At 39.8% G+C, this 25,405-nt stretch overlaps 1 protein-coding gene and 1 non-coding gene across 2 annotated transcripts in view; both read left to right on the top strand.

The window, feature by feature from the left end:
- Positions 1 to 25,405, top strand: part of rab11fip2 (RAB11 family interacting protein 2 (class I)) — a 155,128-nt gene that overhangs the window by 77,764 nt on the left and 51,959 nt on the right. The gene's annotated exons all lie outside the window — the stretch shown is intronic.
- Positions 1,543 to 1,615, top strand: trnak-cuu (transfer RNA lysine (anticodon CUU)). The gene has a single exon. It is a non-coding gene; the product is annotated as a tRNA-Lys (tRNA).

Below are 25,405 nucleotides of genomic sequence, written 5' to 3'. Positions count from 1 at the left end.
GACCTTGAAGCAGTTTTACACATGGTGTAATGATAAGTGTTACCAGTAGATGGTAGTTACACACAAGAGATATGTGTAGACTGCAATATGACGCCAGTAACCAACACCAAAACTTTAAATGTTCCATTGAGAGTATAGAACATTACACACGGCGCTCAAAAATCTGTCAAAATGTTTTATTACGACTTTGGTAAGTTATGAAGCCGCACACCTTGATGGATTTTCGGCGAATTGCGGCTACGGTAGTCAGACATACAAGTATTATTATGGTGTGTGTATAAGAATGGCACACATTAGCAGACATATTATCTGGCGTTTTGTTTCGCAAATCTATGCAAAATATACTTTTCTTGCCTTCTGGTACCTGATGATGTGTATTTGGGATCTGCATAAGTCCTGAAAATGTGCGCGCGTCCGCCATTGTAGTCCGTGCCGGCACCGTAATCGATAAGCTTCTTCTTTTTCTCTATCTTCTTGTTATGGGACATTCATCCTCCGCTGTTGCCATTTCTAATATAAAGTAGTGTAAAGTTCTAATTTATTGTATATCTGTCAGTAAATTTGCTATGAAAGCGCCAAAAAAGGGTTTACAAAATTCACCCATGGAACTTTAGTTATTAGAGAGTTCCAGTCGGACGGTTTTTCAAGGGACACATTTCCGGCGTTGTTATTGCCCTAGTGAGCCACGGATGAGGAGATGCTGCTCTGTTGTTGATTTAAGTAAAGTCTGAATGTCATTAAAACAGTTAGCTCCATCTTTTGACACTTCTTCCACTCCCGTCCTTGCACGCTACACCGCTACAACAAAGATGACGGGGAGAAGACGCCACGTAAATAAGACCGCCCACAAAAAAGGGTGTATCCTTAAGCGACTTTCAGAAAGCAACTTGAAGATGGTCTGTAAAACATAATCCATGCAACATTTTGTCCAAAGAATCACCTTTACATATTATGTAGACCACAAGGAAGTGTTTTACATTTAGAAAAAAATAATCATAATATTACCTCTTTAATGCGCCTTATAATCCGGTGCGCTTTTTGTATGAAAATAAATCTGAATAGACCCGCTCATCGGCAGTACGCCATATAATCCGGTGCACCCTACGGTCCGCAAAATACGGTAATTATATCAACTCCAAAAAAGTTTTGTTGGTGTAAAAATACGGTAAAATATTGAAACAACTGAAGAATAAGTGTGTGGAGGGGGGCGTGGCCTGCCGCGTAACGGGGTGTGCCAGGACCGGCCTTGAAGACAGCGATAGGTGAGTAGATGGCCCAGGTGGACCTTGTTATCTAATCACCTGTCGCCTTTATTTAGCAGCAGCCGGAATGAGACACGCTGTTGGGGTTGGAGTTGAAGTTGGGGTGGGAGTGGGAGCCAGAGAGAGAGAGAGAGACACAAACCCAGAAAAATACATTTTGCTGGAAAGCAAAAGCTTTGCACGATTGCTGAAAACAAAACAGTGTTATACCCTGAAATCCGGGCTCTCGTGTCAGTGTGTGGTGGTCCGAAGAACCCACTAGAGGGCAACCTCTACATTTGCCCCGTTAGCTCAGTCGGTAGAGCATGAGACTCTTAATCTCAGGGTCGTGGGTTCGGGCCCCACATTGGGCGCCAAATGTAGATGTCGCTGTCGCTGTCTTCGAGGCTGGTCCTGGCACACCCCGTTCCGCGGCAGGCCCGCAGGCCACGCCCCCCTCCACAAAGTGCTTATTACATTTTAACAGAAGTGTTGATAAAACCATGATGGTAACATGATAAAACCATGTTACCATGTTTTGTTGTACGGCGGGGGAAGGAGACGACACAATGGCAAGGATCAGTTCAGGTTTATTGAAACTGATGATGATGATGAGTTGGGGTGTGTATGCTACTATACGTAAATGGTGCAAGACGATGTGTAGAATTAACAATGTAAATGTTACCAGAGTTTGGTCAATGTGCGTGTTGGATGACTCCTTCGTCAGACCAGAGGGGCAAGGCGAGAAGACAGTCTGTGGGCAAGCGAGAGGTCGGGGGCTGGAGAGAGGCGACAAGGTCCGTGTCCAAGCAGGGGTCGAGGATCGAGGGAGGCAGTCCAGAATCCGGTGGAAGGCGAGGCACACAGCTCGATCACGGGAAACAAAGGGAACACTGTGGGGAACACAGAGGACATAAGACACAGGCACAGGGAAAGCACAGAGAGAGCAAGTAGGCGGAGGGAAGCCAGAGACGAGATGCCTACTACGGAGAGTGAACTACGTTCCGGCACTGGATTTTTGGGTACGCTGGTCTTTATGCCGTCTGTCCTCATCAGAACCAAGTGCGCAGATTGCAGATTGCTTGCAGCCGTGCAGGTGCGTGGTCTTGATGCGGGAAGAGCGAGCAGGGGCGTGTCCCAGCGCTCTTCTAGCGAAACTGTCGGCTGTGCTTGCAGCAGATGACATGAGGGATTGCGCATGCGCTGTGACAGTGTTAACAATAAATTAGCAAGTACATTAATAATAGTTTTAACAAAATTATACAACTGCAATACAAATGCAAATTAGGAGCCTTTGTAACATGTTTTAAATGTTTCTATTACCATTTACATGCCAAATAATATGTTGTGTTATAGGCAGTGTTGGGACTAACGCGTTAACTAGTAATCTAACGCGTTATTTTTTATATTCAGTAACTCAGTTACCGTTGATGCGTTGCTGCGTTATTTTACGTAATTTTTTATGTAGTATTGGCTAGAAACAGAAGATCTGAGTGTGTTTTATTGAAGCGCTGTGGTGTCGTCCTTCTGTGTCACAAGGAAAAGAAAAGGCGTGCTTTCTGTGGGAGGAGGCGGGGGGCTCCCAGGCTGTAGTTGAGGGGCGCAGGAGAGACGTTCCTCCAGGCCCTATGTACTTCGGGGCTGAAAACCTTCACTTTACCCGGAAGTGGGTCTTGACAGCTGAGGGTGAATGACGAGGCCGGCGATTTGTTGCAACTTTGTGACTTTATTGGACGCAGCCATCCACCAAGCTAGAGCACCTGCACGCACTCACTGGCGCCGTTCTCTCACCTCTCTCGCCCACTCACTCACTGACGTCACTCACCTTACATGCTGTCATATCTTAAAGGGCCACACACACACACACACACACACACACACACACACACACACACACACATACGCTACTCTCATAACAACTAACAAGACATCATGGCGAAGCCAGAAGTCGAGTTTCTTAACATGGAGACATTCTCAATACTTTTCTTTTGTTGAGCACAAAGAAAATAACATTTTAGTTAAATGTAAGTTGTGTCTTGGATCAAAGATCCTATCTACTTAAAGTTAAAGTTAAAGAGCCATTATGTTGCAGCTATTTAAAATAGTTTTGCCAATTTGTTCTGGCCTGAAATAAATTGGCCCTTTGAAATATATCTTTGTCTTTGTGTGTTGTATGTAGACCACATTGCTTTCTGTGTTCAGTGATGCAAATGCATGTCAAGTTGATCAACACATTGTATTATTCTCCAGTGCAATAACAGTACTGAAATGAAGGCTAAAAGGACATTAATGGGAGCCTTAAATAAAAAAAGAAAAACAAAAGAAGTAACTAAATAGTTACTTTTCACCGTAACTCATTACTTTTTGGTGTAAGTAACTGAGGTAGTAACTGAGTTACTTTTGAAATAAAGTAACTAGTAACTGTAACTAGTTACTGGTTTTCAGTAGCTAACCCAACACTGGTTATAGGCTATATTGCTATTACAAGAGGCTGCAATATATATCGCAATATAGATTTTAGGCCACATGGCCCATTCCTGTAAGTACCACAATATGCCTCAATAATATAGCTTTTTTTGCTTTCTTTTCATTTTCACACATCCTTTTTTTTTAATTCCAGCATAAAACCCAGAAAGTAATCAGAGCAGTGATTCAGGGCCTGGGTAGGATTTTCTGGCATCACAGAGGAAGCGGGGAACAAAGAAGTCCAGTCACAACACGCCGGCTCTTGACAAGGCGGTGTTTGCTGCACACCCTCGGAAAACACTTTATTAATTGGATTTAGATATTTGCAAAATGATCTGTTTAATGGGATTACCACTGGTATAATGATCTTATTTATGAGGGAAGCAATCCAAGCTTTGGGGCGGGCTGATAGTGCATTTCCAGCTCTTTGGCAGCTAATGTTGTGTTACAAGGAGAGATAAAGTAGAAGTGGCATTGTAAGTTAGCGCAGTGAAATAGAGCCGCCATGGTGGCAGGTCAGACGGGCTTGAGTGGCCTCACTTACATTCCACAGGCCTGTCTGGAGTGCAGGTTCAAACCTGCTGAACTTCTCACAAGTTCAAGGCAGACATAAGGAGGGTCGCAGGAAGATAGAAGCCCCCCGCCTCTCCACCTTAGCAGCATAATGGCCCTTTCTTACATCTTTATCCCATCCAATATCTCGCTGAGGCTTTTACAGACCCTATTTCCATTTTAATGCGGGGATGTAATGTCTTACCTTCTCCTCTTAGCATTGCTAAATGAAAACATGATACCATAAGCAGCGTTTATGTTCAACAAAGCACAGCAATAATTGCGGAAAAAGAAAAAAAAAAAAAATACTTTTCTTGGCACTCTTTAAATGTATGCTTCATGTTTGCCAAGACATTAAAAATGTTGGATGTCGTCCTTCATTTGGGTTTTAGCTCTCTTCATGTTGTCGTGTCACTAATGAAAAAAAAAATGTAAATGCACTTCTTTTCTGCATGGCATACACACTTTAAGACATTACCATTTCAATATAAGACAGGATTTGTATGTGTTTAAAAAAAATAGGTTATAATCTTTCACTTTAAAAAAGAGGTATTCTCAAATGAGATTATGCTAATAGACTCCAATTTGCATAAAACGGGTGGAAATATTAAACCAGATTAAAAAATGTTGAATATTTAAGGGTTTTATCCATGCTGTTAGTCAACAAATATATTCATTCTCCCGGAGAATATTAGAGACTAAATGTGACACAAATAAGGACATCTGTGTTGCAGGAGCAGTGATAGTGATAGTTCCTTTCGAACTTTTTTTTTAACTACACATCTAAAATGTATGTCCCGGAAGTATTGTTTCCTTTGCTCAGTGCGGTTATGAAGGTCCCTTCTGAGAATTAGTCTCAGGTGAAGGCAGAGGGACAAGCCTCCATTCAACAGCATTAATCTGCAAACAAGTGTTGTCTTGTGTCCCGGGTTCTTATTTTCATCGCCATCAATTAAGTACACACTCTTAAGAGTGTTTCAGGTTGACTTCTCAAGTTCCCAGTGCACACGGCCACACACACGTGCAACCATGTCTCTAACCCACAGGCCATTCCATGAGGGTTTACGCTCTGGATTTAGAGATGTGACGTTCGTGAATGAGTCGAGTCTTTTAAACGGCACTTTGAAGTAAACAACCAGAACCGTGAGTCGTTCATTTAGTAACTGTTTTTAAATGTAAATTGCCTCATATGTGTGCCACCTGACAGGACCGGAAAACTAACAAACGCACAAATGTATCAAAAGAACAGCAACATTTGGATGCCCTTTTCTGGTTCATTGTTTTGTAGTATGGATTTGTGAAGTAGCCTAGTTTAGCTGCCCACACACAGGTAGGGGACTACAATTTATACATTCTGCTAATTTTTTTTTAGTTTTGATTTGTAGTCTACTGATTTAACAATTGCATTGCTTTGTTCACTGTATAACATACATACTGTATGTTTATACATACATATGTATATATATATATATATATATATATATATTCTGTCTATCTGTGTTGGTCCTGTGATGACGTGGCGACGGTACAAGCGGTAGAAAATGGATGGATGGATATTTATATATATATATATATATATATATATATATATATATATATATATATATATATATATATATATATATAAATAAAAGACAAAAGATGAAAAATAGCCTTTTAGCTATTTATTAAAGTAAGTATATAGAATTGGGGAAAAAACAAAAAACTATAGCTGTGCAGTGTTAAAGAAAAACAATACAAATAATAATATGGGTGCTTGTATTGCAGCAGGCCCATAATAAATACAATTATTTTCATAAAAATAAAATAAATAACTTATGTTACAATATGTTGTGATTGTATTAAAATACATTAGCAGTGTTTCTCAAATTGTGGGTAGCAGCAGAAGAGGAGGTTTTCATTTTTTGTGTCTACACTCTAGTATTCATGTTGGAACAATACACAAGCCTGCAGCTAAGTGGCAACAGTAATCAATATATTCACCAGGCTCCCTGCGGCATATATGAAGAATATAATGGACACGTGTGTTGTACAAATAACACATATTGTCCAGGGTGTACCCCACCTTCCGCCCAATTGTAGCTGAGATAGGCTCCAGCGACCCCCACAACCCCAAAGGGAATAAGCGGTAGAAAATGGATGGATGGATGGAGTTTACTATCGTAATTCAATGCTGCATTATATTTATATATTTACACATCACACTGAATCATATTGGATGATACTAAAAGCAGGATGAAATGAAATGAACAAATCATAGTTTATTCTTCTGTAATAATGTTTTCTCATATATATTGTTTAGATTTACTGCCATAATCATCATTAGAAACTAGTGCACGTAAACTAGGGTTGTTCCGTTCAGGGTTTTGTACTGCCGATTCCGATACTGATTACGTGTGTTAACTGGACATGTTTCAATGTATTTATGGTGAGTGCTACTGACAGTTTAAAAATAGCAATACAATATTCAAACTAATTCCTTATTCTCTTTTATTACATAATTGTTTGAGCAAAATAAAGCAAACAGTTCACAGTAACTAAACTCTCGTACTCACTTAAATCATTTGGTTTTTGCCCTCAAAGTTTTCCTTTTGTCCAAGGAATTATTATTATACATTAACAAAAAAACAAAACAAAAACAATTTTGAGAAAATACAAATACTGTATCTATCCCGTCACTCCTGTATCAACCATATACGGATACTAGTCTTGGTATAGACACCACCAATTTATGGATGATCCGAGCCTCCTCTTTAGTGTTGTGTACTGACTGTGACCAACAGTTGTTATATTATCCTCTCTCTACACTCTTCTTAATATACTTTTTAATTTCCTGTTAATAACTGCTTACTTTCTGCTGTAACATGGTTCCATCTACACATCCTAAAGTTTACCAAGCACTTATTTCTTCTTGTTGTTTTAAGCTAGTTTAGCTGTTAGCTTAGCAATTAGAATGTATGCTCCTAAGCTTGCTCTCGGGGTGTGACATGTTAAGCCTCAACCTCCAGTGATAATAACACTCAATATACTAATAAATGTCTATTAGTTTGTTTTCCGTGATGGAGGTGGTTATTATTACCTTAGAGGAGCGGCTACACACTGTGTATGGAGACACATAATTAGCTGATAGCTGCTTATCAGCCAGGGCACAAAAACTAAATACAGTATCGTGTTTGTGATTGGCATTAAAAGGCATAAATCGGCATTTGCCGATCACATTTTTTCACGTAAATCAACTGATACTGATCGGTGGCACATCCCTACGTAAACAATATAATGTAAAGATCAAGCGCTAATTAGTAGAGGTGTGCGCATCTCTACCTTAAATGGTGATCCAATATGAATCTTGATATATGGGTTACAATTCGATTCACTAACAATACTTTTTAAAACATTACGATGCGATGTAATTCAATACAGATGGAAGCTTTGCATGGTGAAAAGAAAACTAAATGTATCATGTCAGAACAATGTCATGTGTTTATTTTTTAAATAGACACATACAAAACAGGGGCAGCACGGAGGTAGAGGGGTTAGTGCGTCTGCCTCACAATACGAAGGTCCTGAATAGTCCTGGGTTCAATCCCGGGCTCGGGATCTTTCTGTGTGGAGTTTGCATGTTCTCCCCGTGACTGCGTGGGTTCCCTCCGGGTACTCCGGCCTCCTTCCACCTCCAAAGACATGCACCTGGGGATAGGTTGATTGGCAACACTAAATGGTTCCTAGTGTGTGAATGTGAGTGTGAAATGTTGTCTGTCTATCTGTGTTGGCCCTGTGATGAGGTGGCGACTTGTCCAGGGTGTACCCCGCCTTCTGCCCGATTGTAGCTGAGATAGGCTCCAGCAGCCCCCGCGAGCCCGAAGGGATTAAGCGGTAGAAAATGAATGGATGGATGGACATACAAAACAGGTGGTTCCTGTATTAATTATTAGCAAATAGAACTATCAACTTCAAGGCATTGCAATCCATAATAAACTTAAAGAAAAGACCATGTGTGAGTTAAAAAATGCAAATCATGATTAGAACAGTAAATTCATTTTCTTCTGTTGATTCTTAGTATAGTTGTATTTTTATTTGTTTTACATCGTTAAATGTTAGAGTATCAAATTTGATCAAATTGAATGGTTGAGATTCTCACGAACGAACCTAAATCTATTGACTGGCTTTTTGACATGAACCATAGGTTTGTTTTTATTTGAAGCATGCCAGTGATGAAACATTTACATCTCAACCAAGGCCGAAACAGTGGCAGCTTTGCACAGAGAGGCTGTGGGTCTCGTCTCTACTCTGGCGAGAATGGAATTGAATTCATTGTCATTGCACTTAAAAACACAACAAAATGTGTTTTCAGTACAAGCTGTCAAAGAGCAGACATTCTGTTGACAGGTGACCGCCTGTGAGGACAAACCCACGGCAGCACCGCTTGTACGTTGAGGACATTAAAGTGTTACGTGCTTTCATGTCTCCAAACACCCAAAAAACAGTTACTAGATTTGTCGCCAGTCAATTTGAGAAAGGATGTGATTAAGAGGAGTTGGAAAGATTCCAGATTTAGCGAGAAAGTTGCCGTGTGGACAACACTGCACTGGAGAGTGTGTGTGAAAAATAAAGACACAAAGACCCGCCTTACATTGCTTCTGATTGATTGACATCACAGAAGTCTCGCAAGATTAGAGCAGCCATATTTTGTATCGGATCTACAATCAACCGATTCATGACTTTCCAAACGGAAATCTATCGATCCATACTACAGATAGATCAATCCAGAGGCTCGCCAAACAATGTATTTATATCTCTAAAGTTAAAATCGGTTATCATTTTGTACCGATGAATTTTTAGACCCCTTCTAATTAGGTTTAATGAGCACCTTGTCGTGAAACAAAGCCGTCTGACTAATTGGAATTAGTGATAAGCACACAACCATTAACACACACTCTGCAGACAATGCTGCCATAAACTGCACACTGCCCCTTGTAGTGGACTACAGAAGGTTAGCGTTACTTTGCCTTAATTTATTTTATGTATAGTTTTCTCTTTTCACAATACATGAATCTTTCAAAACAAATGAAATCAAACTTTATTTACATAGCACCATTCATGCACAGGCAAGTGGCAAGCACACCGTGCTGTACAAAACTAAACAAAACAAAACAAAACAAACAACAAAAATATCAATAATAGAAGAAGAGAAGAAAACACACACGCACATACATACAAACAAACACACATACAGTTACACATTCACTATTGCCAATAACAAGTCAAAAACAAAACATGGCATCGCACTGAGGATTTGAGGTAAAACGCCACCTTTGAGGCATCTACACTCATACTTGCTAACCCTCCCAAATTTTCCGGGAGACTCCCGAATTTCAGTGCCTCTCCCGAAAATCTCCCGGGACAACCATTCTCCCGAATTTCTCCCGATTTCCAGCCGGACCTGAGTGAGGACAGCCTGTCAACACGTCCACTTTTCCTCCATATAAACAGCGTGCCGGCCCAGTCACGTTATACAAACGAAAAATCTGCAGCTTTTGGAGCTCAGTGCGCAACTGCACACACAACAAGAAGGAGACTATTAGTCTCCGTTTTCCATAGGTTTATCTATAACCCATAAAGTAGGCAGGCACGGAGCTATTGCTCAGCGTGTGTTTATTCCAGCCGGCACGTTAATACACTGACACACAACATCCGGATTCCCATCATGCATTGCTTCAAAACTACGGCAAGTAGTAGAGAGGAGTATTATGTGTGTGTATATATATATGTGTAAATAAATGAACACTGAAATTCAAGTATTTATTATATATATATATATATATATATATATACAGTATGTAAAAGAAATACTTGAATTTCAGTGAATTCTAGCTATAAATATACTCCTCCCCCCTTAACCCCGTCCCCCGGTCCACCCTGCCCACTCCGACCCCGCCCACCTCAAACCCACTCCATCTCCCGAATTCGGAGGTCTCAAGGTTGGCAAGTATGTCTACACTTGAGAATAACTACAATTAACGCCGTACATGTACATATATTTTATCATATGTTTTATACTATATATATATATATATATATATATATATATATATATATATATATATATATATATATATATATATATAATGTTAGGTCAGGAAAAAACACAAGAGGCTATTTCATCCCAACAAGCCTGTTTCGCAGATTTCCCTGCTCATCAGGGGATTTTAAAATATATTTCGCTCTACCCCGGTATTGAGCACTGTATAACGGATAATCCACAGAAACCTCGACTATATATATATATATATATATTTATATGTATATATATATATATATATATATATATATATATATATATATATATATATATATATATATATATATATATATATATATATATATATATATATATATATCCATCCATCCATCCAACACAGATAGACAAACAACATTCACACTCACATTCACACACTAGGGACCATTTAGTGTTGCCAATCAACCTATCCCCAGGTGCATGTCTTTGGTGGTGGGAGGAAGCCGGAGTACCCGGAGGGAACCCACGCAGTCACGGGGAGAACATGTAAACTCCACACAGAAAGATCCCGAGCCCGAGATTGAACTCAGGACTACTCAGGACCTTCGTATTGTGAGGCTATATATATATATATATATATATATATATAGTGTATATATATATATATATAATAAAACATATGACAGAACACATGGAAAAATTCAAATATAAATATTACATTAATAAGTTAATAAAAACATAACACTCAGAGACTAATAGTATAGAAATTTTAATGATTAAGATATAAAAAAACACACAAAACAATAAAATAAAAAAACAGATGATTATTGAAAATCCTGATTAAAAAGGTGTGTCTTTAGCCTCTTTTTTTCAAGTTCAACGCTCCCGGCATGCACTCCTGAGGCTCTCTGGCAAGCTGTTCCACAGGTGGGGGCCATAGTGGCTAAATTCCGCCTCACCGTGGGTCTTTGTTCCGGTATTCGGTAAAGCTGAAAGGCCAGTGCCAGAGGACCTCAGGATCTGCGAGGGTTGATCCGGTCAAAGCAGGTCAGATAGATAGGAAGGCGCAAGGCCATTAAGACATTTAACATCTAATTACAGAACTTAAAAATCGACTCTGAAGCGACCCTTAATAATATATTTTTTTAAATATCCAACATCAAACTTGACATTCCTCCTCCCGCTCATTATACATTTGTGAGTCTTAAATCAGCCGCAGATGTCTGTGTGCTTCGCTCTTTAAAGAGGAGTTATAGCTCTCTAAATAATTGTTCAAGAGGTTACCCTTAATACTTATGTGAGCGACTCCCCTCTTTGACCTGTGCTCAATCTCTGAAATTAAGGCAACAATATTTGACATGTTTTTTTTTTTAAGTTCTAATTTTGTTGAAATAGATTTATGAAGTGCCAGCATATGAGGTCACTGCCCCGTTGGAGATTTATGAAATGGCCACAAGGCTTATTATTCAAACTTAATAATGTTTTGCTTGCGGAACAATAGGACATACATCTGATCAAATGCATTTGCAGGTTCTCTTGTCAAAAGATTAATCAAAAATCGTATTTATCTTTGTCTCGTTTGTCTTAACACTCATACTGAGTCAGATATCCTGTATTCCTAAACTTCAAAACCCCTCAAGGCCTACTTATTTTTAATGATACAGCTTCCAGACGGAATGACTTGTGCGAGCGCTTTGTTCAAACCTACCCCTGGCAGCGGGTTTATTGAAAAGAAATTTAAAAAAAAAATCCAAACAATGGCTCATATTTATCACACGAAGCCAAACGAGTGCAGTCAAAGTGAATGCGTGCAAAATTGACTTGAAGTTATAGTCTTGAGGTGAAGGAGGGTTGTGTGGATTGTAAATGATCAGTTTGTTATTGCTCACGCCTGCTCATAATACGCGTTTCTGTCGGTGCCGGTGGTGGGCGTAAGTGTTGTGTTCTGGTGGGCAGAGACAGTTAATGTCCCAGATCTACAGTACATGAATAAAGTCATATTGTGAAGTGTGTGGGCTGATGTGCTTGGCAGTCAAGCCTGACAAGTAGATTAGCGCTTAGTGGGCCGCCTCTGAATGGCATGCGCTCGATCCACTCCGGCATTTCCAGTCACAAAGCTACATATCAAACATCCGACGCCAGGCAACACACATGAAAGCACATCAATATGCGCTGCATGTTATGAGGCATCGCTGTCGCTGCGTTGGTTAAAACAGGAGTCCAAAATCGGCATGTCTAAAAGTGGGATAATGATGATAAATGTGACAGGCTGAAAACTAATTACAATTGTCTCACTGTGTTTTCCCAATAATGCCTCCAACATTTCTATAAAACTCATTTAAAGCTTTCGCAAGTCCAAAATGTAGTCTTGCTCCCAAGCCATTTGGCACACTTTTCCCCAGTTTACATTTAGAGGATTAGATCGAGAGCTGAAAATAATCACACCAGATGTCTACCACGGCGAGAAAACTGCCTCCCCATCAGGCAAGTGATTTCATTGAGTTATTGTCAATATTACGAATCCCCGTAAAAAAAAAAAAAAGGTGTCGCTGGCACTGTACTTTTGTGTACACAAACATAATTTAATGTCACCTTTGCAAACAAACACACTATTGGTGAAGTTCCAACAGTCTTGTTAAATACGCAAAATATCACTGGCAGACTGGTGGAACTAACAGTATTACTCTTAATAGTTGAACATCAATCAATCAATCAATCAAAGTTTACTTATATAGCCCTTAATCACAAGTGTCTCAAAGGGCTGCACAAGCCACAACGACATCCTCGGCTCGGATCCCACATCAGGGCAAGAACAAAATCAACCCAATGGGATACAGTGAGAAACCTTGGAGGGGAACCCCCCATCACTCCTCCACTCCCCCCCTTCCCCCCACCCTCCCACCCTCACCAGTGGGCGACCGGTGCAATGGACGTAGAGTGGATCTAGTTAATAGTGTGAGAGTCCAGTCCATAGTGGGGCCAGCAGGGGATCATCTTGAATGGAGACAAGTCAAAGAATTCAGAGACGTCCCCAACTGATGCACAGATGAGTGGTCCACCCCGGGTCCCCACTTTGAACAGCTAGCGAATCATCTGTGGTCACCGAATAACCTCTCCACGCTGTACACTTTTCAAACACTGGTTGTTGAGAGTAGTGTGTAAAAAGTTGCTGACATCATGTGGAACTATAGTTGTGGGATGTGTCTTTCCGACTGTTACCAAATAGCATTATTTTACTTTTACTCATACCATCTCTTTCATTTTGAAACATTTTGAGACTCAACAAAGATTGAACAATTTTAATCCAAGTACTGATCCCTGATGTACGTGGAAAAAAGACATTTAGAGCTGTAGACGTTTATTTGCCGAGCTTCAAGTGTTGCTTCCTATTGGGTAAGTAGTTTCCTACCTATCCAACTCTTTGATGCCAAACAGTTCTAATTTGTTAAAAAAGATAGTATGGTTAATTGTATCAAATGTTTTTGTTAAGGGGCTGATTATAACTGATGTGTTTTGGTGTCTGCTGGCGTTTTGTTTTTCAATACCGTTAATTTTGGAAATACATAATAATAAAATGTATCTCCTATATAATGGGTCGGCAACCCAAAATGTTCAAAGAGCCATATTGGACCAACAAATACAAAAAAGATCTGTCTAGAGCCGCAAAAAATTTAAAGTCGAATGAAGGCAACACATGATGTAAGTCTGTATATTAGCTATAAAAAGCCTACTATCAAAATGATTACGCAAATCTTCGTTGACAGAAATATTGAAAAGTAATATTTATTCTACACTTTTTTACAATATTGGAAAACATTAGTAAAATGGAGGCAACTCAGAGGGTAAGATAACTCCTGGAAATGACTGGCTTAGAATGGCCAAAGGTATAGATGTGTGTGTCCAAGTTAAAAAATTAATTGCTAGCTGGGTAACATTTGCTGTGGTCTGGAACAACATGGCACACACACAATTATCAGAAATGCAGCCAATATTACATACAGATAATGTGTCATGAGACATGCAGATATAAATTAAATACACAGAGGACATAATTAAAGGAAAATAAATGAGCTCAGAAATACCTACACATGAGGCATAATGATGCAATATGTACATACAGCTAGCCTAAATAGCATGTTAGCATTAATTAGCTTGCAATCATGAAGTGACCAAATATGCCTGATTAGCACTCCACACAAGTCAATACCATCAACAAAGCTCACCATTGTGCATTCACGCACAGTATTAAACGTTTGGTGGACAAAACTAGACAAAGAAGGAGTGGCATAAAACACCTCTTTTTGTGGCAGCGTCGGAGAAAGTTATACATGTAAACAAACTACGGTCGGCTCAAGGAACGCTGAAATTAGTAGGACAAAACGGCGCTTGCCAAATACTCTCATTAGTGAAGCATGTTTAATATAAACAGTGATATTTCTAACAATTAGGAAGGTTTGTGTCATGTTTGTCCTCCTACAGAAACCATATTCAATCAAAAAAAATATTTTTCCACTCATTTTTTTCCATTTTCATACATTTCCTTAAAATTCTGCAGGGAGCCACTAGGGCGGCGCTAAAGAGCAGCATGCGGCTCTAGAGCCGTGGGTTGCAGACCCCAGTCCTATATGAATATATACAAACCCCGTTTCCATATTGTCAAAACGTGGACCGTGGAGTGTTTTGTTTTTCCATGGTGCAAAGGAAAGTTGGCGCGGGCAAGGCGTGAATGTAAGTACATATTTTTATTTTAACACTAACAGACTACAAAAAAGGAAGCAAACAAAAGGCGCGCACAATGGCGGAGAACAAACTTGACTAATGAAACAAAACTTGCACAAAAGCAGAAACTATGAACAATAAACAAAAACTTACTTGGCATGCACCTATGGTAGCATGAAGACAAAACGAGGTAGCAGGGGTGTCAGAAGAAGCATGGTATGAAAGGATGATGTCACCAGGCCGATCAGTAGAAAAAGACAGTCTTAAATAGCAGTGACATGATTAGTGACAGGTGTGCGAGTACAAAGCGTGAGACAGGTGCGTGACATGACAGGTGAAAACTAATGGGTTGCTATGGTGACCCATTAGTCCAAAAACAAAACCGAACATTAATAAAACAAAAACATGATCAACAGACATGACACATATGAGTTGGGAAATTGTGTTAGATGTAAACATAAACGGAATACAATGATTTGCAAATCATTTTCAACCCATATTCAGTTGAATATGCTACAAAGACAACATATTGGATGTTCAAACTTTTTTTTTTCCGCAAATAATCATTAACTTTAGAATTTCATGCCAGCGACACGTGACAAAGAAGTTGGGAAAGGTGGCAATAAATACTGATAAAGTTGAGGAATGCTCATCAAACACTTATTTGGAACATCCCGCAGGTGTGCAGGCTAATTGGGAACAGGTGGGTGCCATGATTGGGTATAAAAACAGCTTCCCAAAAAATGCTCAGTCTTTCACAAGAAAGGATGGGGCGAGGTACACCCCTTTGTCCACAACTTTGTGAGCAAATAGTCAAACAGTATAAGAACAACATTTCTCAAAGTGCAATTGCAAGAAATTTAGGGATTTCAACATCTACGGTCCATAATATCATCAAAAGGTTCAGAGAATTTGGAGAAATCACTCCACGTAAGCGACATGGCCGGAAACCAACATTGAATGACCGTGACCTTCGATCCCTCAGACGGCACTGTATCAAAAACCGACATCAATCTCTAAAGGATATCACCACATGGGCTCAGGAACACTTCAGAAAACCACTGTCACTAAATACAGTTTGTCGCTACATCTGTAAGTGCAAGTTAAAGCTCTACTATGCAAAGCGAACGCCATTTATCAACAACATCCAGAAACGCTGCCGGCTTCTCTGGGCCCGAGATCATCTAAGATGGACTGATGCAAAGTGGAAAAGTGTTCTGTGGTCCACATTTCAAATTGTTTTTGGAAATATTCGACATCGTGTCATCCGGACCAAAGGGGAAGCGAACCATCCAGACTGTTATCGACGCAAAGTTCAAAAGCCAGCATCTGTGATGGTATGGGAGTGCATTAGTGCCCAAGGCATGGGTAACTTACACATCTGTGAAGGCACCATTAATGCTGAAAGGTACATACAGGTTTTGGAACAACATATTCTGCCATCTAAGCGCCGTCTTTTTCATGGACGCCCCTGCTTATTTCAGCAAGACAATGCCAAGCCACATTCAGCACTTGTTACAACAGCGTGGCTTCGTAAAAAAAAGAGTGCGGGTAATTTCCTGGTCCCCCTGCAGTCCAGACCTGTCTCCCATCGAAAATGTGTGGCACATTATGAAGCGTAAAATACGACAGCGGAAATTCCGGACTGTTGAACAACTGAAGCTCTACATAAAACAAGAATGGAAAATAATTCCACTTTCAAAGCTTCAACAATTAGTTTCCTCAGTTCCCAATCGTTTATTGAGTGTTGTTAAAAGAAAAGGTGATGTAACACAGTGGTGAACATGCCCTTTCCCAACTACTTTGGCACGTGTTGCAGCCATGAAATTCTAAGTTAATTATTATTTGCAAAAAAATAAAAAATAAAGTTTATGAGTTTGAACATCAAATATCTTGTCTTTGTAGTGCATTCAATTGAATATGGGTTGGAAAGGATTGTATTTCGTTTATACTTACATCTAACACAATTTCCCAACTCATATGGAAACGGGGTTTGCATGATATCTCTTGCATTATGTATTTTCTTGCATTTGGATCATTCCAGATGCATGAATGTGCTGCGGTGCTGTGATGGTCCAACCATACTTGCCAACCTTGAGACCTCAGAATTAGGGAGAAATTCATAAGGGCTGCAAGGGGTGTGTGGGGTGTGGGCAGAGGGGGTCATTTTTATACTGTTCCATCTATTTTTTCATGTGTGCGAGTATTCAGTGGAGCACATGTGAGCAACATCCAAAGTGCACCTGCCCAAACCTGAGAGCAGTCATTTCCATGAGATTATTTTCTAATATTGATGATTTGGCTCATTTACAATGAGCAAAACAAAAAAATATAGTTTTTCAGGAGCTACTAGTTTTGTATGTCTGGGTGGGAGTCCTGCCTTGGAAATACATTGTACCCATTTCAGAGATTACATTTAGTTCCCCTTTAAACATTCACAATTAGATGTAAGCCAAGGATAAAATGTACATTCATGTAACAGCATTTCATGGTTAATTCCATAAATGATCATTCTTAATAAATGACAGTAGAATAAGCACACATTTGATTGAGGAGTCATAGTGTAACCACCTAAAATTGGCACTTTATGTGTGGTGTTGGAGTTGTTTTTTGTTGTTTTTGTGTGGCCATAAACGCATCAGTGGCTATGAGTGCGTATTGGTGCAAGTGAGAAAGAGCAAGCGGGTGCTGTTGATATTACAGATGACAAAAACTTGATTTAAGCTTGGTTTGTACAGTAAACAATGACCAGTTTTGCAAGATAGATTTGTTTTTTTAGTCATGTTTTTGATGTGATTACAGCCAAATACAAACAGTTTTGCTCAATAAAGTGATCGATGGAATTCCTGTCCTCCTTAAAGCGTCTCGACAGATGTTACAAGAATTGAACAGTGTTGACGAACATTGTTTAATTTGTTGTGGCCGCTTGTCGTCACCTGTCACTCACAGTTGCATTGCAAAATCATACAGAACAAATGTCTTTATTTTCTTTCGCGTTCAGATGGACTTTGATCTAATGCTAATCTAATAGATTTGCTGTGTGCACAGGACACGTGAGCAATGCGCAATTGCACAGGCACGAACCCTAGAGGGAACGTTGGTAGCAATATTGTTGGCCGGGTGGAAATTGGGAGACATTTGTGAGTATGGTGGCCCCGGGAGATTTTTCGGGAGGGGCACTTAAATTCGGGACTCTCCTGGGTAAATCGGTCAGTGCGCCGTCAGCGTGCTAAAAATAGTTTCTGTTGTCTATTGATTGTGATTATATATGCAGAAAATGTGTTACAAATGGCCATATATTCCACAAAATTTTAGAAGAAAAACAAATCGAGCATGCTAGATAGACAGAACTCAAAAGTAAGACTCTGCTTTTCAAAATGCACTAGCTCGGTCCTAATTTACACTGGATATGCCATATACATGCTACTGATTAGCATTAACGATTTTTCATGGTGATTTCAACACTTGTAAATTTCGTAAAGAGAACTACAATTTAGATTCATGTTGCAATCAAACGCTTGTGTGTAATAGGTACAATACTTACAGTATAAATACTTTGTATACCTCAACAAAAGACAAGAATGGCATATTTAACCTAATGGCAAAAACTACTTCCTAACTACGTCAACACACCAAGAACAGACGTAAATGAATGCATACTTACCGTATTTTTCAGACAATCAGGCGTACTTAAAATCTTTTCATTTTCTCAAAACTCAACAGACCCGTTGCGCCTAATGTACGGGATACTTTTGGTTGTGCTTACCGACCTCGAAGCTATTTTATATGGTACATGGTGAAATGATAAGTGTGACCAGTAGATGGCCGTCTCAGACACAAGAGATACGTGTAGACTGCAATATGACTCAAGTAAACAACAGCAACATTTTACATGTTCCATTGAAAATATAGAACATTACACACGGCGCTCAAAAATCGATCAAAATGTTTTAGTACGACTTTGGTAAGCTATGAAGCCGCACCGCTTGATGTATTGTACTGTGCTTCAACATACGCGTATTATTATGGTGTGTGTATAAAGTAAGACATATTATCTGGCCTTTTGTTTCACAATATTATGCAAAAGCAACTTTTCTTACCTTTTGGTACCTGTTGATGTGTATTTGGGACCTGCATAAGTCCTGAAAACGTCCGCGCGTCCGCCTTTGTAGTCTGTGACGACGCCGTAGTAGATAAGCTTCTTCTTTTTCTCTATCTTCTTGTTATGTGACATTTATCCTCTGCTCTTGCCATTTCTAATATAAAGTAGTGTAAAGTGCTTACTTATATCTGTCAGTAAACTCGCCATGAAAGCGCTAAAACATGTAGTGAGTTTCATTATTCACCCAAGAAACTTTAGTTATTAGAGAGTTACGGTCGGATGGTTTTTCACGGGACACATTTCCGGCGTTGTTGTTGCACTAGTGAGCCACGGATGAGGAGATGCTGCTCCGTTATTAATTTAAGTAAAGTCTGAATGTCATTAAAACAGTTAGCTCCATCTTTTGTCACTTCTTCCACCCCCGTCCTTGCACGCTACACCGCTACAACAAAGATGACGGAGAAAATACGCTGCAGAAGGTGAGCCACGTAATAAAGACCGCCCACAAAGCGGCGCATCCTGAAGCGACTGTCAGAAAGCGACCTGAAGAAGATCTGTAAAACATAATCTATGCACCACTTTGACCAAAGAACCACCTTTACAAGGAAGTGTTTTACATTTAGAAAAAAAGAATAGTAATATGACTCCTTTCATGCGCTTTATAATCCGGTGCGCCTTTTGTATGAAAATAAACCTGACTAGACCCGCTCATCGGCAGTGCACCTTATAATCCGGTGCACCCTATGGTACGGAAAATACTGTAATTATATCAACTCAAAAAAAGTTTTGTTGGCTTTATTTATACATCATACATACATTTATACAACATCTTGATGTTCAATGTGTTGGTCCTACTCTGTAGCACTGCAAAACCGCCCTCTGTGTAGTCCTCTGTACTACTTTAATCGTATGTTGTGGAATTGCATCAGCATGCAAAGACTACAACATTACTTGCAAATGAGACTCAGTAGTGTAACAAAACAAGATATAACAACTGGACAACACAGTTATCATTATCAGCTTACTGTAAACATTTTATGGCGACATTTGATGATTTAGATCTACATTTAAAACACTTGCATGTATTGGATACGCGTTGATGTAAATGTTGTGCCACAGTAACATTTATAACCTATTTTGTGCGTATGTTTGTTTGTGGAGGCGTTCCCAGATTGCAAATGAAACCACGTCCTACTCTCTCCAAAAGTACCATAATTTATCTTTTGAAAATGTACACTGCTTAAATATATATCTTGAAGCCTTTGCTGGGTTTTTTTTCCAGACATGGTCAAATATGAACTTATATAGATTCACCCGGTTACAACATTAGGTACACATGCCAATTCTCAGATCGGTACATAGCTGCGTAACTCATACTTGCCAACCTTGAGACCTCCGATTTCGGGAGGTGGGGGGTGGGGCGGGGGCGTGGTTGGGGGCGTGGCTAAGAGGGGAGGAGTATATTTACAGCTAGAATTCACCAAGTCAAGTATTTCATATATATATATATATATATATATATATATATGCCTTAATAAGGTTATCCAAAAAATAGTGCTCGATACCGTAGTAGAGCGCAATATATGTATGTGTGGGAAAAAAATCACAAGACTATTTCATCTCTACAGGCCTGTTTCATGAGGGGGGGTACCCTCAATCGTCAGGAGATTTATATATATATATATATATATATATATATATATGTATACTGTATGTATATATATATATATATATATATATATATATATATATATATATATATATATATATATATATATATATATATATATATCAAGAGGGACAGAGACAGCGCACAGTGCATGTGGATCACATGCACTGTGGCGAGAAAACATGGAGAGACTGCCAGTTATCTAGTCATCACCAGTTGCAGAAAATGTGCCATCAGTACAACTGGACAGTGCTGTTTCAGTTCCATCATCAGGACCATCAGTGAGTCAGACACAAACTAGTCTCATCATTGAACCAGATTCAAGGGCTGCTGAGTTGCCATCATCAGAACCCAGATCACCCACAACAAAAACCCCACCAGTGATCCGCAGGTACCCAGAAAGGTTTCAAGTACCACCAAAAAAACTGAATCTCTGAAGACGGTATAAAAATCTGTGTTAAAGATGTACAAATACTGTTTGTATTATAAGCATGTTATTGTTTACAAATGAGGGTTAAGAGTTCAGTACTAAAAAAAAAAAAAGAATGTGGCTTAAGTACAGTTTTGTAATTGAGCTGCTGCATTTTTTGGTGGGGTTGTTTATTTCTTTTGAGTAACTTCTACAATTCTAAAAGGGGAGTAATGTAATAGAGTGATCTATGTTTGTCTGTTGCCATCTCCTGGTGAATGTTGGCTATAGTGTACTGGGGTTACCTTTTGGTTGGCCAACGATTTACGTGGTGTTGCGCACCTGACGTCAAGTGTGTGAGTCTGTTCTGAAGTCTACAGTAAAGAGACTACTTCATCCCCTCGCCTGTTTATTGCCTCCAACTCAATATATTACAACAACATTGCTCCATGCGGACCCTCCAGGTCCGCATGGAGCTGGAGGGGGCGTGGCCTCCAGGTCCGCCTGAATTTCGGGAGATTTTCAGGAGAAAATTTGTCCTGGGAGGTTTTCGGGAGAGGCGCTGAATTTCGGGAGTCTCCCGGAAAATCCGGGAGGGTTGGCAAGTATGGCGTAACTGCATTACTTCATGTCGCACATTGGTGTTATTTAGAACATGCCAAGATTAGATGAAAATAATACTTTATCCTACCTTCTCTTATGTTTCCTCAAACTCAGCGGGCCTCATACAGAGCTCCTCCCCATCTGGCTGAATGCTGTATTTACTGTCCAAATAAGTACGTCGACCTCGCTGTGACGTCACAATGTATCCCACAAACAGAAGCATTCAAAACTGCGTGCAAACTGACTCCCAAATGCACAAAGTATGATTTGACACCACTTTGGCATTGTTTAACATATGTATCCAAAATCGTAACTTTTATAAGTCAAAAACCACTAACACTATTATGGGTTCCTTTTAACCAAAAAATACCAAAATTGATAACTGTGAGCATTGATGCCCACCAGGAACGGGTACTTTATCGGTCCAAATGTGAAAGCTGCCCATCCCTGTTATCATGTCAACTAATGGTCAAAACTACTGTATATATTTTGTAATCATTCAACATCTCAAGTGTGTAGGCTTAGGCTTGAATACAAATTTGAGGAAGTTCTACCATTTTTTTTCTGTAGACAATTTATTAGTAAAAAATAAGTTCAACATAAGTCGTGGCGGGCAACAGTTGTTAGGACCTGCTGTGCATATTTCATGTTGCTTATTGAGCCTGAGGGTATAGTGTATGTTGGATTTGTTTTTCAGCTTTAATGAGCTCCGCTGGAATGCGGTGTCTCCCACATGTCTTTGCAAGGGCAGGACCATCTTATTGCTGCCACATGTTGGGCTTCTAGTGACTCTTCCAGGCTTGTGTGGTCAGCCGGTTCAAAGAGCCGCACTCATTTGTTATACATCTTTATGCAGGAGCGAGTCTATGCTTCAGCGGAATGCGTTTTGTCTTTTTGCTGACCTGCTCTGCCCTTCACACACTTTGGGTTATTCACCAGATAGCAAATTACTGTACTTCCAGGTGAACTCAATGAAGTCTGCTCAGTGTTTGAACTCCCAGTAAAGCGTGTTGGATGGTTCTGTTGATGGCTAACCGTTGATCACTGTCAGATCCTGGAGTGGTGCGCCGTGCTACATATGGCAACAATCTGATATGGTAATCCTGCACTGAGGTTATGAGTGACTAGGTGTGGGCTTCATGGATCAGGCCAACTCCATAAATTCTTATGTTCGCTATTTCAGTGCAGCAGTCGAGCCCCTGCTGGCGGTTGACGAGACATCACAGTGGGAGTACAAACCCGGGCCTTTAAAAGTAACATGTTTCTTACTAAAAAGGTGCTAGACAGATATGGTGAAGCTTCATTTCAATGCAAGTACTTTATGCCGTCTTTCAGTCCCTCCAGGAGTTTGTGATGTGGCGATCGTGCCAGTTTACGCAAATCATGTTCAGCCTTGCAACTCTGTCTAAGTGGCGCTCAAACACGCACGTCTGCTGTCTAATTAAAAGGTATATTTGTTTCCTGTGTAGACGAGTGTAACGGGGGTCAGCCAGTGTGGCAGCGCCATGTGTATGTTTGTAAACCTCACGCCCCGACGACTTCATAAGTGTGTTGGCCGCCAAGTTAGCCAGCCTGGGCTTTTAGCTCGGTGGTCAACACCCTCGCCTCTCACGCAAAACGACCAAGATTCGCATCCTCTTGGTGAATGGGTTACGAAGCAGAAACAATATAGTCGAACAATATATGAACTCTTTATTGCTCAAATGGCACAATTGTTATTTAATTTATTTGTTTTATTGACCAACATACATTTGAAATTCACACAAAAGTCAAGGCATTTTCAACATCAAGAAAAGAAAAGAAAAGCAAATACAGATTGAGTAATAATATAAAACAAATGTGAAAAAAAATAAAAAAGACAAAAAGGGCTATCTAAGTCATTTTAAATTGTTTTAACAAGGATATAATTTGAAGGGCTTTTGTACTTTTAATCATTCTCCAATATTGTATTGTTAATTTGAAAGCATTAAGCAGCCAATGGAGAAATGTAGGTTTTACTTTCAGAAATCGAACTTAAATGGCACAATTGCCATCCTCCCATGGAGCTTAGACCTACTTCCTGTTCCTGTCTACGACACTAAGCCTTCTGGGTAATGGAGCATATAAGCGTTTACCTCCTAGTTTACATGTATTTATTTAACCTTTATTTATCCAGGGTAAGACATTCAAGATCATATTTTCATTTGCAATGCTGACCGAGCAAAGATGCAGCATTTACATGTTAGAGATGTTGAAGTGTGATCGTGATCTCTCACCGTCTCTAATTTACCAACAAAAATTAGGGCTATAGATTGCTCTCAACAGCTCACAAATGCTCTGAACGTGCGGGGGTAATTGTGTTAGAACATAAATGAATGTTTAAGGGTAAATCGTACACGTACAATGTCTCTAACTTGTGGATGACAGAGCAGATAGCGAATAATATAATAATAATAATAACCTACTCAGTGGGCTAGTGGTTAGAGTGTCTGCCCTGAGATCGGTAGGTTGTGAGTTCAAACCCCGGCCGAGTCATACCAAAGACTATAAAAATGGGACCCATTACCTCCCTGCTCGGCACTCAGCATCAAGGGTTGGAAGTGGGGGTTAAATCACCAAAAATGATTCCCGGGCATGGCCACCGCTGCTGCCCACTGCTCCCCTCACCTCCCAGGGGGTGAACAAGGGAATGGGTCGAATGCAGAGGACAAATTTCACCACACCTAGTGTGTGTGACAATCATTGGTACTTTTAACTTTAACTTTAATAAATAAGCCATTACATATTATCAGTAGAGATGTCCAATAATATCGGCCTGCCGATATTATCAGCCGTTAAATGCTTTAAAATGTAATATCGGAAATTATCGGTATCGGTTTCAACCTCCGGATTTTCCCGGGAGACTTCCGAATTTCAGTGCACCTCCCGAAAATCTCCCGGGGCAACCATTCTCCCGATTTCCACCCGGACAACATTATTGGGGGCGTGCCTTAAAGGCACTGCCTTTAGCGTCCTCTACAACCTGTCGTCAAACAGCATGCCGGCCCAGATACATATAATATGCGGCTTTCACACACACACACAGAAGATAATGCCATGCATACTTGGTCAACAGCCATACAGGTCACACTGGGGGTGGCCGTATAAACAATTTTAACACTGTTACAAATATGTGCCACACTGTGAACCCACACCAAACCAGAATGACAAACACATTTCGGGAGAACATCCACACCGTAACACAACATAAACACAACAGAACAAATACCCAGAACCCCTTGCAGCACTAACTTTTCCGGGACGCTACAATATACATTGTAAAGTTACATTGTTTAATGCATCACAACAAAATTAGGCATAATAATGTGTTAATTCCACGACTGTATATATCGGTAACGGTTGATATCGGAATCTGTAATTAAGAGTTGGACAATATCGGAATATCGGATATCGGCAAAAAAGCCATTATCGGACATCTCTAATCATCAGTTATAGTTAATTTTAACAGTACAGTAATTTGACAATGAAGTCTTAGTATGTGCTTTTACTGCCTTCTAGTATTCTTGTTAAAATCCAGTTCTCTTTGAAGTTAAGGTTACAAGGAACATTTAAAACATTGATATAAAAAAACAAAAAAACAATGGAATTA

The sequence above is a fragment of the Nerophis lumbriciformis genome, linkage group LG02 (assembly GCF_033978685.3).
Source record: "Nerophis lumbriciformis linkage group LG02, RoL_Nlum_v2.1, whole genome shotgun sequence".
In the NCBI taxonomy this organism is placed as follows: domain Eukaryota; kingdom Metazoa; phylum Chordata; class Actinopteri; order Syngnathiformes; family Syngnathidae; genus Nerophis; species Nerophis lumbriciformis.
This window is presented reverse-complemented; position numbering and strand designations above follow the sequence as displayed.